The sequence below is a fragment of the Coregonus lavaretus genome (assembly GCF_964263955.1).
Source record: "Coregonus lavaretus genome assembly, chromosome: 16".
In the NCBI taxonomy this organism is placed as follows: Eukaryota; Metazoa; Chordata; class Actinopteri; order Salmoniformes; family Salmonidae; genus Coregonus; species Coregonus lavaretus.
In genome coordinates this window covers 15,928,083-15,942,085 of record NC_140003.1, presented here as the reverse complement: position 1 = coordinate 15,942,085, position 14,003 = coordinate 15,928,083, and the positions used below count along the sequence as shown (strand labels likewise).

The following is a 14,003-nucleotide window of genomic DNA, read 5'->3' as shown; positions in this document are numbered from 1 at the left end:
AAGGGAGTGTTTGTTCGTTCAATAAAGCCAAATTCACTATGAATTTCGTCTATGTTTGTTTTCAAGTATTTGTATTTCAAGAAAGAAAGTTGTTAGCGAAGAAACAGTCGAAAAGGCCTGTTGTCAGAATGGCCTTGTTGTGCAGTGTTAGAAAAGAGAGGCAAGAGGATACTCTTAATTAAGTCTTTTCCCATTGTGCCGGTACTGCTCTGTTTCCCTCAGCCGTGAAGAGGGAAACAAGTTCACAATATTGGCTGTGATGTGAGAGAGGTTATGTGCTGGCTGCCTGCCTCTCAGGGCTGTGTGTAATGCCTCTCTTCACCTCTCCATCCAGCCGTGGCCACGGAGAGAAGAGAGCTTCTGCACTCATGTCCTCACAGGAGCGCTCCACTGGGAGGATGAAAAGTGTCCCACAGAGCCGCTGACTTCCCAGCCTTAAACGGCACCATGAGCTCATACCTCTCATTTCCCCCCTCCACTGAGGGAGGAGGGGTGGAGAGCTGGTCGAGATGCTGTGTGCTCCAGAGCGTTCAGCGGGAACTGAGAAACAGAGAAGGGGGGAAACAAAGCCTCTGGGTTATTATTTTATTAGTTGGTGCATGGCATGCAAGCCAGCAACAGCAGACAGATGGGGAATCCTTCAGCAGCACGTGTGTGTGTGTGTGTGTGTGTGTGTGTGTGTGTGTGTGTGTGTGTGTGTGTGTGTGTGTGTGTGTGTGTGTGTGTGTGTGTGTGTGTGTGTGTGTGTGTGCGTGCGATATCCAGGTTCAAGTGCTGAGGAGCTTTGTTTGGCTGTGTGTCTGTCCACCTGTGGGTGGGTCAGTAATGTAGTGGAGAGGAAGAGATTGTTAGAGGATTACTTCTCAGTCCTGTCAGAATTCAATTGCATCTGAAAGGAGGCACTCCGAGCCTAGGTGCTGGGTCCCTTTGTCCCCACCTTTTACAGGCTTACCTGACTAAGCAGTGATAATAAAGCCGGTCCGTATGAATGCAGGTCAGACACAGGCCCAGGTCACAGGCTCAGGTAGCTGCACCTGTACTTTAGGAGCTCCCATTGTCTCCCCCTCCTGAGTCGTTTAAGCAGATCAAAGCTGTGACAAAGCCCAGGGCAGCCCCAGGCAGGCGGAAACACAGGAATTATTCCCCCTTCAGGATTCTCTCACAGAACAAGAGAAATAGACAAGGCACCCCTGTGGGAAGTGTTCATTCCAGCCTACTCTGTGCTGGAAGCTCTTTTGTTTTTAGTAGGTTGTCATTACTTTACAACGGTTGTTCCGTTGAATAGACAGACGTATTGTAATTGCTGCAGGCGTCTATTGTAGAGCTGATAACGTATATTACTGTAGGTGTAGGTATTGTGGAATAAAATATCAAGGCTACGCACAAAAAGGCTATTAGGGTATCGAATAACAGCATGTTTAGGATGTGGTTCTTTTGAATAATCTAAACAACATGACCACATAAAAAGACCTTTAGAGTATTATTAAGACATATACCAAAAATATGCATAATTTGCATGAATATATATTAGATTGAATAGAGATGAAAATAAATACATTTAGGAATAGAAATGGTTGGAGGAGGCCGGTTTTAAAGAAGATATTGATATATTATATTTTCCTTTAAATTATATATATTTGTATTTATTTATGAGACTAGCAGGAAAAGCAGCAGAAACATGGCTTGTTCCCCAGTCTTGTTTGAGCCTTTTAGGTCGGTGAGTGATTAGCAGAAATAATGTCCCTGTCACCCTTAATCACATTAAAACGTGGTTAACATTTAATTTTTCCTACTTGATATGCTAAAGTTTCCACTAGATTTGCAGCGAAGGCCATTGAAATTCCATTATAAAAAGAATAAAAATGTCAGGCATCATTTGTTCAGAGAAGGAGATCTAGACCTGAAAGTGCTGAATCTTTCTATTAGCAGAGCTGTGAGAGATGGCACTCTATACTGAGGCATAATGGGACAGTGACAAGACACACACATACACACATACACACACACACACACACACACACACACACACACACACACACACACACACACAGTGTATTTTCTTTCACAGTCTTTTGTTCTCTCCCCCAGTAATGTATTGAAACTACTTTGATATTTTGGCATCTTTGAAAGTGGTCACCCTGCTTTTCCAAACAACACATTTGAACTCTCAATTGCACAGTATGTTAAGGAACATATTTTCTTCTCAAATTGTAGGAGTACTTTGAAGCATTCTTGGATAGAGTCAACATTGTGTAAACTGTATATGGAAAGTGAAACATTTTGTCCGTTTCTGATTAAGCTCGGCATTGCTTAGATTGTAGAGTGCATAGTTGAGACAGATGGCCCTGACTCAGTATCAAGTTGTCAGCACATTAAGATACAGGACCTACCTAGGCCCATCTGAGTGCAGACAACGTTTCACTTATTAACTGCATGGTCCCCCCTATGACATGAGGGACATCACATGACACTTTTTACATCATTATTTACCAATGTATGCGTGATGGAATAGCCTCTTGATTTGGAGAGAAGCAATATTTTTTATGTTTTGGCATTAACATTTACCCAATTCATTTGTCAAGATGCATTCTCACACAAATAATTGGAGAGGACGTAAATACGATTGTAAAGTGGCGTGACTAGACAGTGGTGAAGTTCGTGAAATTGGTCGGCGAAGTCATGTTGACAGAACATCAAATCTCTTAATTGACAGTGCTGCGTTCCCTCTGTTGGGATAAGGGGGTGTACCTTGTTCCTGTGGCAAGGTGTTTGTCTGCTCTTGTGTCACTCAGTGCGAGGACTCAGGGACCCTCGTGCTCATTTGGCGCTCACATTCTCCATCTTGGCTTCCGCATTATTAAAATCATCCCTCAGCACTCCACCAAGAGCCTCTTTGTTACTTGGCTGGCGAAGCTCGGTTCTGTCAAGTCTTCACCAATTACAGTCGCAGGTACAATGGTCTATTCACAGGATCACAGCCCTTGACTGGTGTGGGGAGAGTGATTTGTGAATCATTATTCAGCTGCCTGTAGAGAATGCGATACCTGAGGAATGCAAATAATCTGCCAGCGAATAGACGGCTGGGCTCCTAAAAGTGACAGGTTACAGCTGTTATTATCCCAGATTGGATTCTTTTCCCCTCTTGGAGAGGCAGTCATCTCCTTGGCTTTCAAGTTGGAGGTTTCTACTAAATGTAATTTCTTTCCCTTCATGAGAAGTGGTGACCAGCTCATAGTGGCGGCTGTCAAATCCTCAACTCTAGTTTTAGGGCATCACAGCCTCAGTGTTAGCAGGAAGTGAAATATTAGGCGATGATAGATAGTTATGTTTACTGCAGAGAGAATATATTGATGGTGTAAGAAGCACTTCAGGCATCACTCAGTAAGATAAATCAAATTATAAAAAAAGCATCCAAGCAACCGCCGCTATGACGCTGCTATGACATTTCCCGGAAGTTGTCATTCTTGTCCGATATTTAGCATTGATTGTATTGTTCAGTTGTAAGCGGTAGAAATACACTAGAGTTGATTGACTGAACCAGTGATCCAATAGCTAGATGATAATCGGGTGACATTGTTATTGGAATAGCTGTGGTATTGAGGTTGTGCGGTCACTCCCTGATTTCTTATATGTTTTTAAACAGGAAAGTAGGATTACAGATAATGACAGGGGCCTTTAGAATCAATCGAGATTCTAAAGAACTCTCTGTGTCGGGCCCAAAGTGTGAAAATGGGTCTATGTGATGCTGCTCATTGGGTTTTGTCCAATCCCAGGCCAGGCTGAAAGCGTGTGGGGCTAATCTCATAATTATCCGACCCCCCTCCTCACACATTGTTCTGGCAGAGAGTTACCATTAACTGTGAGGATATCTTTGTCCTGCAATGTCAGGTGTCCCGCTGAGTCGCAGGGCAGAAAAACCCTCTTAAAAGGGCTTTAAAGGAAGTGAATGACTAAGACGTTCATAAGTGGGAATACTATACTTACATCCGTCCTCCAGGCCTTAGAGCAATTATTGGACTGGGTGCTAACGGTTTGAAATAAATCTACTTGTCCTTTGCAGTAAAGATTAAACCTACAGTAATGGATTTGGAGTAAAACATTGCCATTTTAACTATATAATTGTCAACAATCTGCTTTTTCTTAATGGGATGTCATTGCATGTATTCTTTCATACCTACACATGACATGTCACATAAACGTATTCCTGAACTGGGAACTTGCTAATAACAGAAACTCAGCAACAGAGTGAAACTGTTCAATCGCAGGGCGACCTTGGGAGGGCAATGTTCCGAAACGGCATGATAAACAGGCCCGGCTGTTCTCTCATGAATATGCATAGGCCAGCCGACAGATAACAAACGCTGCTCTGTTCTGTCCTGTCAGTCAACACCAACACTATGAAGCTCCAACCTGCTTGTGTTGTTGTGTCTACTGTCCAGGTTGGTGAAACGTGGGTGGACAGTCACGACCCCGGGGCGCTGGTCATCCCCTTCAGCGGAGGAGTGGAGAGTGTCCTGCAGGACATGAGTGAAGAGGAGATTCAGAAGTACTGCACCGAGCACAAGGCTCAGAGGTTAATTAGCATTCAGTCTCCCCACACTTTATTATCAACTGTGCCCTCCACGCACTCCTTTAATTGCATGTGCTGATAGAATAATAAATGGCAGAGTAATTACCATTATAAAGCAAGGATCCCTCTTTACGGGAACAACTCAGTCAAAGGGTTTTCTTCTAAATTAAGTTTTTAACTGTCATCTGTCATCTACAGGTATAATTATAACTTGGACATTTTGGGTGTATTGTTCGTATGTGAAAACCTCTATGGAGGAAGAGAAATTGTGACAGCAGATTTTTTCTCCCGAGCTCAGAGAGACGTTGGGATGAATTCTTAAAGGTGCTAAATGAGACGGCAAGCTTGCCAATTAATCAAACAAATCACTGGAGAATTAAATGCTCTATGTTAAACCAAGTGATCCTATTTTATTTATTTAATGAGTTTATACATTGGGATTGATGTGGTCTTGCCACAGAGGTGGCTACGAATCAAAGCAATACTAAAATACCCAAAATGACCTAGCATTTACAGCACCGTGAACAACATGAAAATTGATATTGCTTTCACCCTGCTTATTCTGACAGCGTTCTGACAAGGATCATCAAGGCTGGCTATGGAGCCCTACAGTTGGAGTACTTCTCACAGCTGGACCAGATGAGGTCCATGCATGGACCATCCGGGTAAGACCCTGCCCTAGTAGCTGGCCGCGCCGCACACCGTTCCACCCTGCTGGCATCCAGCCTGATATCAGCCACTTTCAACTTTGTCATGGTCCTGCTTTAGCTAGTCATTACAGGCCAAGGATAACTTCAATTACTGCTGAGCTGCTGAACAGTGAAAGTGGGGGCTACATTGATTGAGGAGGGCAACAATTGATTTTGCCCATTACGTCCTGAGAATGTTTCCATCCAGCGCAGATCTGTCTGCCCTCCTCCTGCCGCGGGAGATAAGGGGGCCTAGCATTGTGCCTGCCTAATCTGTGTGACGGGGGTTGTCTGTGCTGAAATTGATGTGGCTTTTCATTTGACCATTTGTGGGCCCTGCTGGGGGCTCCTCCTCCCTGTGTCTCAGTTTACTGAGCCCACCGAGAGCTGGGTGACACTGAATCACAGGAGGATTTACATCGATACAGATGTTGGTTCGGCACACTGGTATTGTGCAAATGTTTTAGAGGGAATAAAAGGATTAAGGGCCATCCCAATAATGTATTTTACCTGTCAGGAGTAGCATACTGATGCATTGGTCCATCCTAACACATGTAAGTAACGTGAGCAGTATTTATGACAACTAACTAAACTGAAAGTATTTACAGGATGTTCTTAAGAAAAAGACAACATTGAGTTGAAAGTTTTAGATTGACAATAAACGCAACATTTTATTTGGGAGACATAGTGGTTAAATATATGAGCCACCTCCTCCCAGCCATGAGTGATGTCCTCAGTGTATTTAGGAAAGTAACAGAACTCCTCCAAGCCTTTCTCTCCTATGGGCTTGTCTCCTTTGATATAACTGATTACAGCTAGCCTTGATTGTGTGTGAGAGGCATTTAGTCAGGTAAGCATCAGTGAGTAACTATATTAACCCAATACATCTTACATTGTAAAAACTACACTCTGTAACGTGGTGCTGCTAAGCCCTTTAGCATGCTTTATTAGGCAGCCTCGAGGTGACCATTATCTATCAGGCTGCTCTGCATAGCTGTTAACTACTATGATGTGTATCTCTTGTAGTGTGCCATAGGACAAAATCAGCCCCTAATCTATTTTTCTCCACCTAGACAAACCTTGATGCTGATTAATGGTAGTTAAACTTACAAGCACTCCGTCAATGAGATTGCATAGGGATGGTAATGTATTGGAGTCATTAAATACACATCATTCTTTTGGCATGAAATATGTTGACCCCAACCTGATTATATACGTAATTAAAGGTGCTCAACAGTTTCGGAGCACAGTGCTACAGAGCAGAGAGAGAGGGAGAGCAGGTCGACAGGCACAAGTCATAATGATGCAGAGCAGGGATGTCACTTATTTGGGTCATTTGTCAATTTCCCCCGGCATTATTTCAATGCATATAAATTGCGTATTTTATCAGAGACAGTTGTGACTTCTACTGTTAAATGGGATTTAATGTAGAAAGAATTTCTAAAACAGTTAGGGAAAACGGTTGTTTTTGGTTCTCGGAATGGACATAAAAAACAACCAATGTTATATTTTCCATGGTCATTCCATTATAATGTAAATTGAAATGTATATTCCATAAAGGGATCTTTTACATGTCCTTTCAATCATCTGCTGTGTTATGAAAACATTTTGAGGAAGTTCAAACATGACAAAGGGGGGAACGGCATTATATTCTACAAATACATATGCAGACAGTGTACACTGTATATAAAATATAGTAAAAGTTTATATTTTAAAATGGCCAGGTATGATACAGCCAGGTCAATACAGTGTCTCTCCCACTGCAACACTGCCTCTCTCTCGCTCTCTCTGACGACCTGAGGCCAGAGTTGCAACCCACAATGAGGCAAGATTGCTTGGACAGAAATCAATAGCACCCTGGAATGGGAATCAGAAATTGCTGGTGGGCATTGATAGCAGCTCTGACTCCTTATCGGCCTCAAGGCTGCTCTACCAATGCACAACTGTGTGTTGTGCTATCCAAAAATCAGGAGCGAGGCAAGAATAACCCCCCAACACACCCCCTAGCCATGCTCACGTCACCATCCCCCTATCAAACAGCATGTCAGTCCTGTGCTGTAATCCATCTTCTCCAAAACAATTCATTTACCTTGTGTGTCCTTTCTCTTTCTTCCTCCTGACAGAAAGGAACCAAGGCTCCACAGGCAGCTGGCAAGATCCACACAGACTTTGAGAAGGGCTTCATTATGGCTGAAGTAATGAAATTTGAGGATTTTAAAGAGGGAGGCAGTGAGAACGCTGTCAAGGTGAGCCGTCCGGGTGCGCCAGGAGATGAGGGAAGTCTCCTGTGATCAGCGGAGCTGACAGTCACTACACTGCTCGCACTGCAAATGATCTTCACCTTTACTCAGGGGAAGAAATTACTGCACACACTCCGCCAGCACACCTGACAAGCCAACTGATTCCATCTCTAAACACTGCCATTCTACTCCTGCTGTGCATATCTTTATCCCAATCTACTCTAACAGGCTCATGGTAGGCCTTTCTTGTACCTCAGACCAGCCGCTCAGAGGAAGCTCTCTGTACCCCACCAGGCCTTAACCAGCCACATCTATAGAGCAGACCGTTAGCTTTACACTCTTTGCTGCCAAATCCCCAAGCCACTGTAGCAGCACTGTTACAGTGATATAAAGAGGCAAGTTAAATAAAGTGTGACATTTTTTACATAAGGACTGTTTCACGGATGAACAGCACATAAATGTGGCCTGCATATCTTATTTTATAACTGCCAATGTTTGTTTTGACCTTTTTACTGGGATGTGGCTTTTAAATGGGTGCTGCTCTGTCAAATATAATCACTGTATTTCATGGTGAATTTGTGAAGACAATAGCTCTGCGATAAATACAGCAGGTTATGTCGCTGAATGCTTAAAGGCCCAGTGCAGTCAAAACATGATTTTCCCATGGTTTATATATTTCCACACTATGAGGTCGGAATAATACTGTGAAATGGTGAAAATGATGATAATGCCCGTTTAGTGTAAGAGCTGTTTGAAAAGACTGCCTGAAATTTCAGCCTGTTTAGGTGGGGTGGAGTTTTGGCCTGCCTGGTAACATCACCAGGCGGTAAATTGGTTAATAGACCAATAAGAAAGAGAGTCCAAATCTCTTTGCCAATAACAGCTAGTTTTCAGTTTTCCCCTCCCCACTTAGACCACTCCCCGACGGTCCTAGCTATTATTGTTTCTTTTTGACCATTTTAATTGAAAACAATCACAGTAAGGTACTTAATTGTTACCCAGAAATGATTTGATATTGAGATAAAAACGGCTGCGTTGGACCTTTAAAATGTTTTTTTCCCCCCCTCAGTCTGTGATTGTGTGGTAATGCTCACGGTAACTGTAAGACATTAGCCTCATCTGTAACACCTCACATCCGCCTGGTTGAGGTAATGCTATTTGGTATTGCGTTTTCTTTTTCCAGAAGAAAGCTCGGGGCAAGGAACAACATTCCAAAGTGTTCCATGTCACACAATGGATTGTAGCAATTTCCCGACACCCACCGTGACTAGCGTGTCTGACGCTGTTGGTTTGTTCTGTATGGTCCTGCCCTTGACACAGCAGGACATGAATCTGTCCGTGTCAGTGGTTAGCACGTGTCTGGAGGAAGTGCCTCTATTGGTTTACCCCCAGAACATTGACTGACAACTGTTATTAGTGGGTACAAAGCCCTTCAGTCCTATTATGTAGATAGTCGTGGTACTTAAGCTTAAAACACGATTAAACTTGACCACCAGCCAATAGCTGTTGATGAGATGAAACCTTGATGTAATTGAATACTTTTTACCTGAAATTGGCCCGGGTTCTGTTTAAAAGGGAGCAGGTCTAAAAGTAACAGTAAGTATTTGTTTCACATTTTACATTTGACATTTTAGTCATTTAGCACCAATGGAATATATGGATTAAACAATTAGGGATGTGGACAAAGTGGAGATCAGAGTTTCTAGATGAGTGTCAGGCAGTAATCCCTCCTAAATCCTGTGCAGGAGATGTGTGATAGCACTGGCATGCAGTGAGAGCTTGGCATACTGACTCCTATTATCACCCAGTAGATCTCACCCTCAGCTCATTCAAAGGCCAGCCAAATCCTCTGTCTGGCAGATATTCATACACTACATTACTAGCCCTATAGGGATCTGGAAAGTACCAAAACATTTTAATAATTCAATAATATTTTACCTCAAGTCTTTGTAAAATGTGTATAAATCATCTGCAATGTATCGCTGGTTACTAGTTCCTAAAGTGTCAGTAGAGGGTGAAATGTGCGGGGCTCTGGGGGTTTGAACATTATTGTTATAGAAGCCTGACATCAGAGCCTCAGGTCCTGTTGCATGCTCTCTTTCAAATCCCTGTTCCCTCGTATATATATGGACAAGGAGCATTTCTGACTGCAGCATTAAGGCCAATGCTATTTAATGCCAGTTGTGGGAATGGGCTGTTTGAATAGGCCAGCGTACAGGGATATCACATTATTAGTAATCATATCTGCTTAAGCCAAGCTTGCTCCTCCAGATGGCTGCTTTCAAGTGCAAATGAACCAGTTAGACGTGTCTGGTTTAATACATACTCAAGAATCACAAATAGCCATTGATTTTTTCCCCCTGTCTCCCTCCCCAAGCAGTGTTTCTGGTGGTATTGAGTCTGGATTAAATGGTCTCCTGAGCCTTTAAAGGGACATTGATTCTTCTAATTAATTGTGCTCTGTGCAGAACCAGAATGCATAAACCCGTCCGTATTAGCACTTCAAGTCAATTATTTTGAGTTTGCCGGGAAGGGGAACAAACACATCTAATGTATACAAAAGAAATGTTGGAACTTATTCTGTTTCCTTGAGAAGTATGAGGATGCTATAATGAAACAACGTTATTAACATTTTACTTGTACATATGAATGGAAATTGACAGAGAAGAGGGTTATTCACTCAGTGGGAATTTAGTCAACCCATGAATAAAACATGACCACGTCTGTGTGTGTGTATATACTGTTTTCAGGAGAGAGTGAGATGTTCATGTGTTCATTGCTAATTTGCTATTTATAGCTATTTCTTGTTTTTCATTACTGTCATTAATTAGGTGTTGTGTTTCTCTATTTTACAGGCAGCAGGGAAATACAGAGAACAAGGAAAAACCTACGTTGTGGAGGACGGAAACATCATATTTTTCAAATTCAACACACCAAACCAGCCCAAGACCAAGAAGTGACTCAGTCGCAGTCTGACGGCTACCAGAATGGACTGTGCCGTTAGATAATTCGTCTTCTTTGTTTTAGACAGAATGAAGCTGGAGATTGTGATTGCTACCTGCCAGGTTGTCTCAGTCCTACCTACTGCCCACACTGCCACATTATCCCTGTTTGTTTTCTGTCCAGGAGAATTCCATACAGTCCCCCTTGCCAAAGCACAGGTCCACTAAACGTTGACAGATTTTGCTATTTAAGATCAGGATGGCCCCCCTCTCCAAATGGTAGGAGCATTTGAAGAAGCGTATTACTCTCTTGATACTTCATTAATCTCCATCACTGGTGCCAGGCCTGACACAGCTGACAGCAGGGACAATGCAACCTGCTCCTCTCCTCCTTCCAGAGATAATGCATGTTTTACAGTAGCCCAGATGTCTACACTCAATAAAACATTTGACAAAACCAGCCTGTGTGTATTTGGGGATGTCTGTATTGACTGGCGCGCGGCATGCAGACGGCGATAGTGGGTCCTGCTGGCAACTGATTACAGAATTAAAAGACACAGTTGACAGTGGCTCTGGCAGAGAGGGGACAACCATAATTGTATCTGTAAAGTGATTCTTATTTTAGAGGGCTAAGTGTGGGATATTGATTATTTCATACAAGAGAATTGGTCAGGTGAAATTATGTTTGAATTAACCTTTCCTCTCCATGGTTAGTCCTGATATTCTGAGATGTTCTGTATTTAAAGAGACTGCTTATAAATGTGCACCCCGTTATTAATGAGGGTGCCATTAGCCATTATCATTACATTTAGGTATGCCTGAAGGCTGTTTTTGTAATAATTCCTCTGTGTCTCGATGCTACTGAATGATAGAGAAACCGCAACAACTCAACAAAAAAACATCCATTCGAATAGTCTTCACAGAAGTCTTTATTTATATAAAATTCTGAAAAGAAAATAGAAGTCACAATTCAGGAGTACATCTCTAAAAAACCATTCCTAGTCCCACTGAAGTAGTGTTTTTCTCACCTGTATAGTTTGTGTGTAAGTGTTTTTGAGGCATTTATGCTGATGGAATGGTATGGCTGGAGCTGCGGACGGTGCTGCAAAGTGAAATTGCCTGCTCCACAGGAGTGAGAACACAGAGCGGATCATGCTCCTTCGCTGAATATCTTGCCTCTATAAATACCCCTCTCTGCAGATAACAAAATGGCCTTCTGATGGAGGCACAAAGATTGAATAAAAATTGTAATTTCTCAGGAAGTGTATTGCATGCACTAGCTTAAAGAAATTGTTTGTTGACCGCACAAACACTACAGAGCAGTGTTTGGCATTGAAATAAAGTTGTATTACTGTCTTCAAGATATATTGACAAATAGAATAATGACCAAAAACTGGGCACATGTTTGATGGGGGATGTTGAGGGTGGGGAAAACAGATGGCCTGACATTCTCCTGTAGAATTCATGGTTCCTTCTATTAAGACAAGTCGTCCAGGTCCTGAGGCAGCAAAACATCCCCAAACCATCACACTACCACCACCATGCTTGACCGTTGGTAAATGCAGTGTCTGGAAGATCAAGACTCTTGGAAGAATGTTCTATGGACAGATGAGTCAAAAGTATAACTTTTTCGACGACATGGGTCACATTTTGCCTGACGAAAACTAAACACTGCATTCCACAGTAAGAACCTCATACCAACGGTCAAGCATGGTGGTGGTAGTGTGATGTTTGGGGATGCTTGCTGCCTCAGGATCTGGACAACTTGCCTTAATAGAAGGAACCATGAATTCTGCTCTGTATCAGAGAATTCTACAGGAGAATGTCAGGCCATCCATCTGTGAGCTGAAGCTGAAGCGCAGCTGGGTCATGCAGCAAGACAATGATCCAAAACACACAATCAAGTCTACATAAAAATGGCTAAAAGCAATAATTTTTGAATTTTTGGAATGGCCTTGTCAAAGTCCAGACCTAATCCCAAGATGTTGTGGCAGGACATGAAACGAGCAGTTCATGCTTGAAAACCCACAAATGTCACTGAGTTAAAGCAGTTCTGCATGCAAGATTGGCCCGAAATTCCTCCACAGCAATGTGAGAGACTGATCAACAACTACAGGAAGCATTTGGTTGCAGTCATTGCAGCTAATGGTGGCACAACCAGTTATTGAGTGTAAGGGGGCAATTACTTTTTCACACAGAGGAATTGGGTGTTGCATAACTCTGTTAATTAAATAAATAACATAAGTATATATATTTTTTGTTCTTTGTAAACTCAGGTTCCCTTTATCTAATATTAGGTTTGGTTGAAGGTCTGATAAAATTCAGTATCAAAAATATGCAAAAATAGAGAAAATCAGAAAGAGGGCAAATACTTTTTCACGGCACGGTAGGTCTGGCAGCAGTACACATTTTCCTCCTACAGTAGCTCCAATAAGAACACTCAACAACTCTCACTAGCCATCATAGTTGCCATGTATGTTCTATATGTTTGTCGAAGTTAAGCTACTGGGGGTATTTTAGGTTAATCATTGTGTGAGTGAAACCCTGACGTTTCTCCAGGGACTACAGTGGGGGCTAAAGGCATTCCAAAAACATTATTTTTATGCAAGATTGGTGTTGTTGGCGTTAACCAACACCCAAACCCTACTTTAAGGCCCATTCATCTAGTGTAGTTTTAAGGGCCTTTGATTGACAAGTTGTTCTCTGTGGTCTGCCTTCAGTGTTTTGTTTTTCATATAATTTACTGACAGTAAATTTCTTAGGAAAGGTAATAAAGTTATTTAGAATCATACAGATGTACCCCTTAAGAAAAAACACCATAAAAGTATTCTGGTCTTTAATCATGTCATAAGTAAACAATCTTATGGTTTAATACCAACAAGCTCGCTATTAAAGGGCCAGAGCAGGGCTAATTTGATCTCCTTTCTGTAAGGGAACTCCACATCTGCCTGTATATCATGTCTTGTTAAATAGTTTCCATTAGCAGATGGCAAATAATTCAAGCTGTCTAATTTAGTAATTATTCTAAATGAATGTTTTTATACTTTTTTTGGAGAACAGCTTCGATGTTACAGTGAGCTCTCTGCTTGCTTTACTGTAAAATGATTCCCATTTTCATATTTCACACTTGGTGAAACACTTTGTGGTATCATATCTGACATTTATATTATTTCATGTGTTGAAAGTAGTTCTATTTTTAAGTCTAGATCAATTCCAATGAATTTAGGACAGTAGTTGGATGTAGGGATATCAACAGAGATTAGTAGCTGTTTGGGCCCTCTCTGTCTATTGGTACAAACATTCTGTCAGCATCATTAATCAAGTGGTGCCACTCCGCCCAGAGGCTAACCACAATGGCACCAAACCAAGAATGGCAGAGAGTAAAAAGCCAGTTCTAAAAAGTGCACTCATGAAAGACCAAAGCCTGCCATTGTAAATCACCAGCCTGGTCTCATAGACTAGACATAACATAGTAAATGAACATCCGGGACACTCAAATTAGTATGATATGTTACGTTTGGTATGGTTACATAAGACAGAAGGTTACTTATGACAAATAATG

General features: G+C 42.0%; 1 pseudogene across 1 annotated transcript in view; it reads left to right on the top strand.

Moving 5' to 3' along the window:
* Nucleotides 1–10,901, top strand: part of LOC311143413 (obg-like ATPase 1) — a 48,515-nt pseudogene extending 37,614 nt beyond the window's left edge. The window contains exons 8-11 of the transcript XR_014615551.1: nucleotides 4,440–4,573; nucleotides 5,140–5,235; nucleotides 7,383–7,505; nucleotides 10,355–10,901. The product of XR_014615551.1 is annotated as an obg-like ATPase 1 (transcript). The remainder of the gene's footprint in view (nucleotides 1–4,439; nucleotides 4,574–5,139; nucleotides 5,236–7,382; nucleotides 7,506–10,354) is intronic.
* Nucleotides 10,902–14,003: the final 3,102 nt, after the last annotated feature.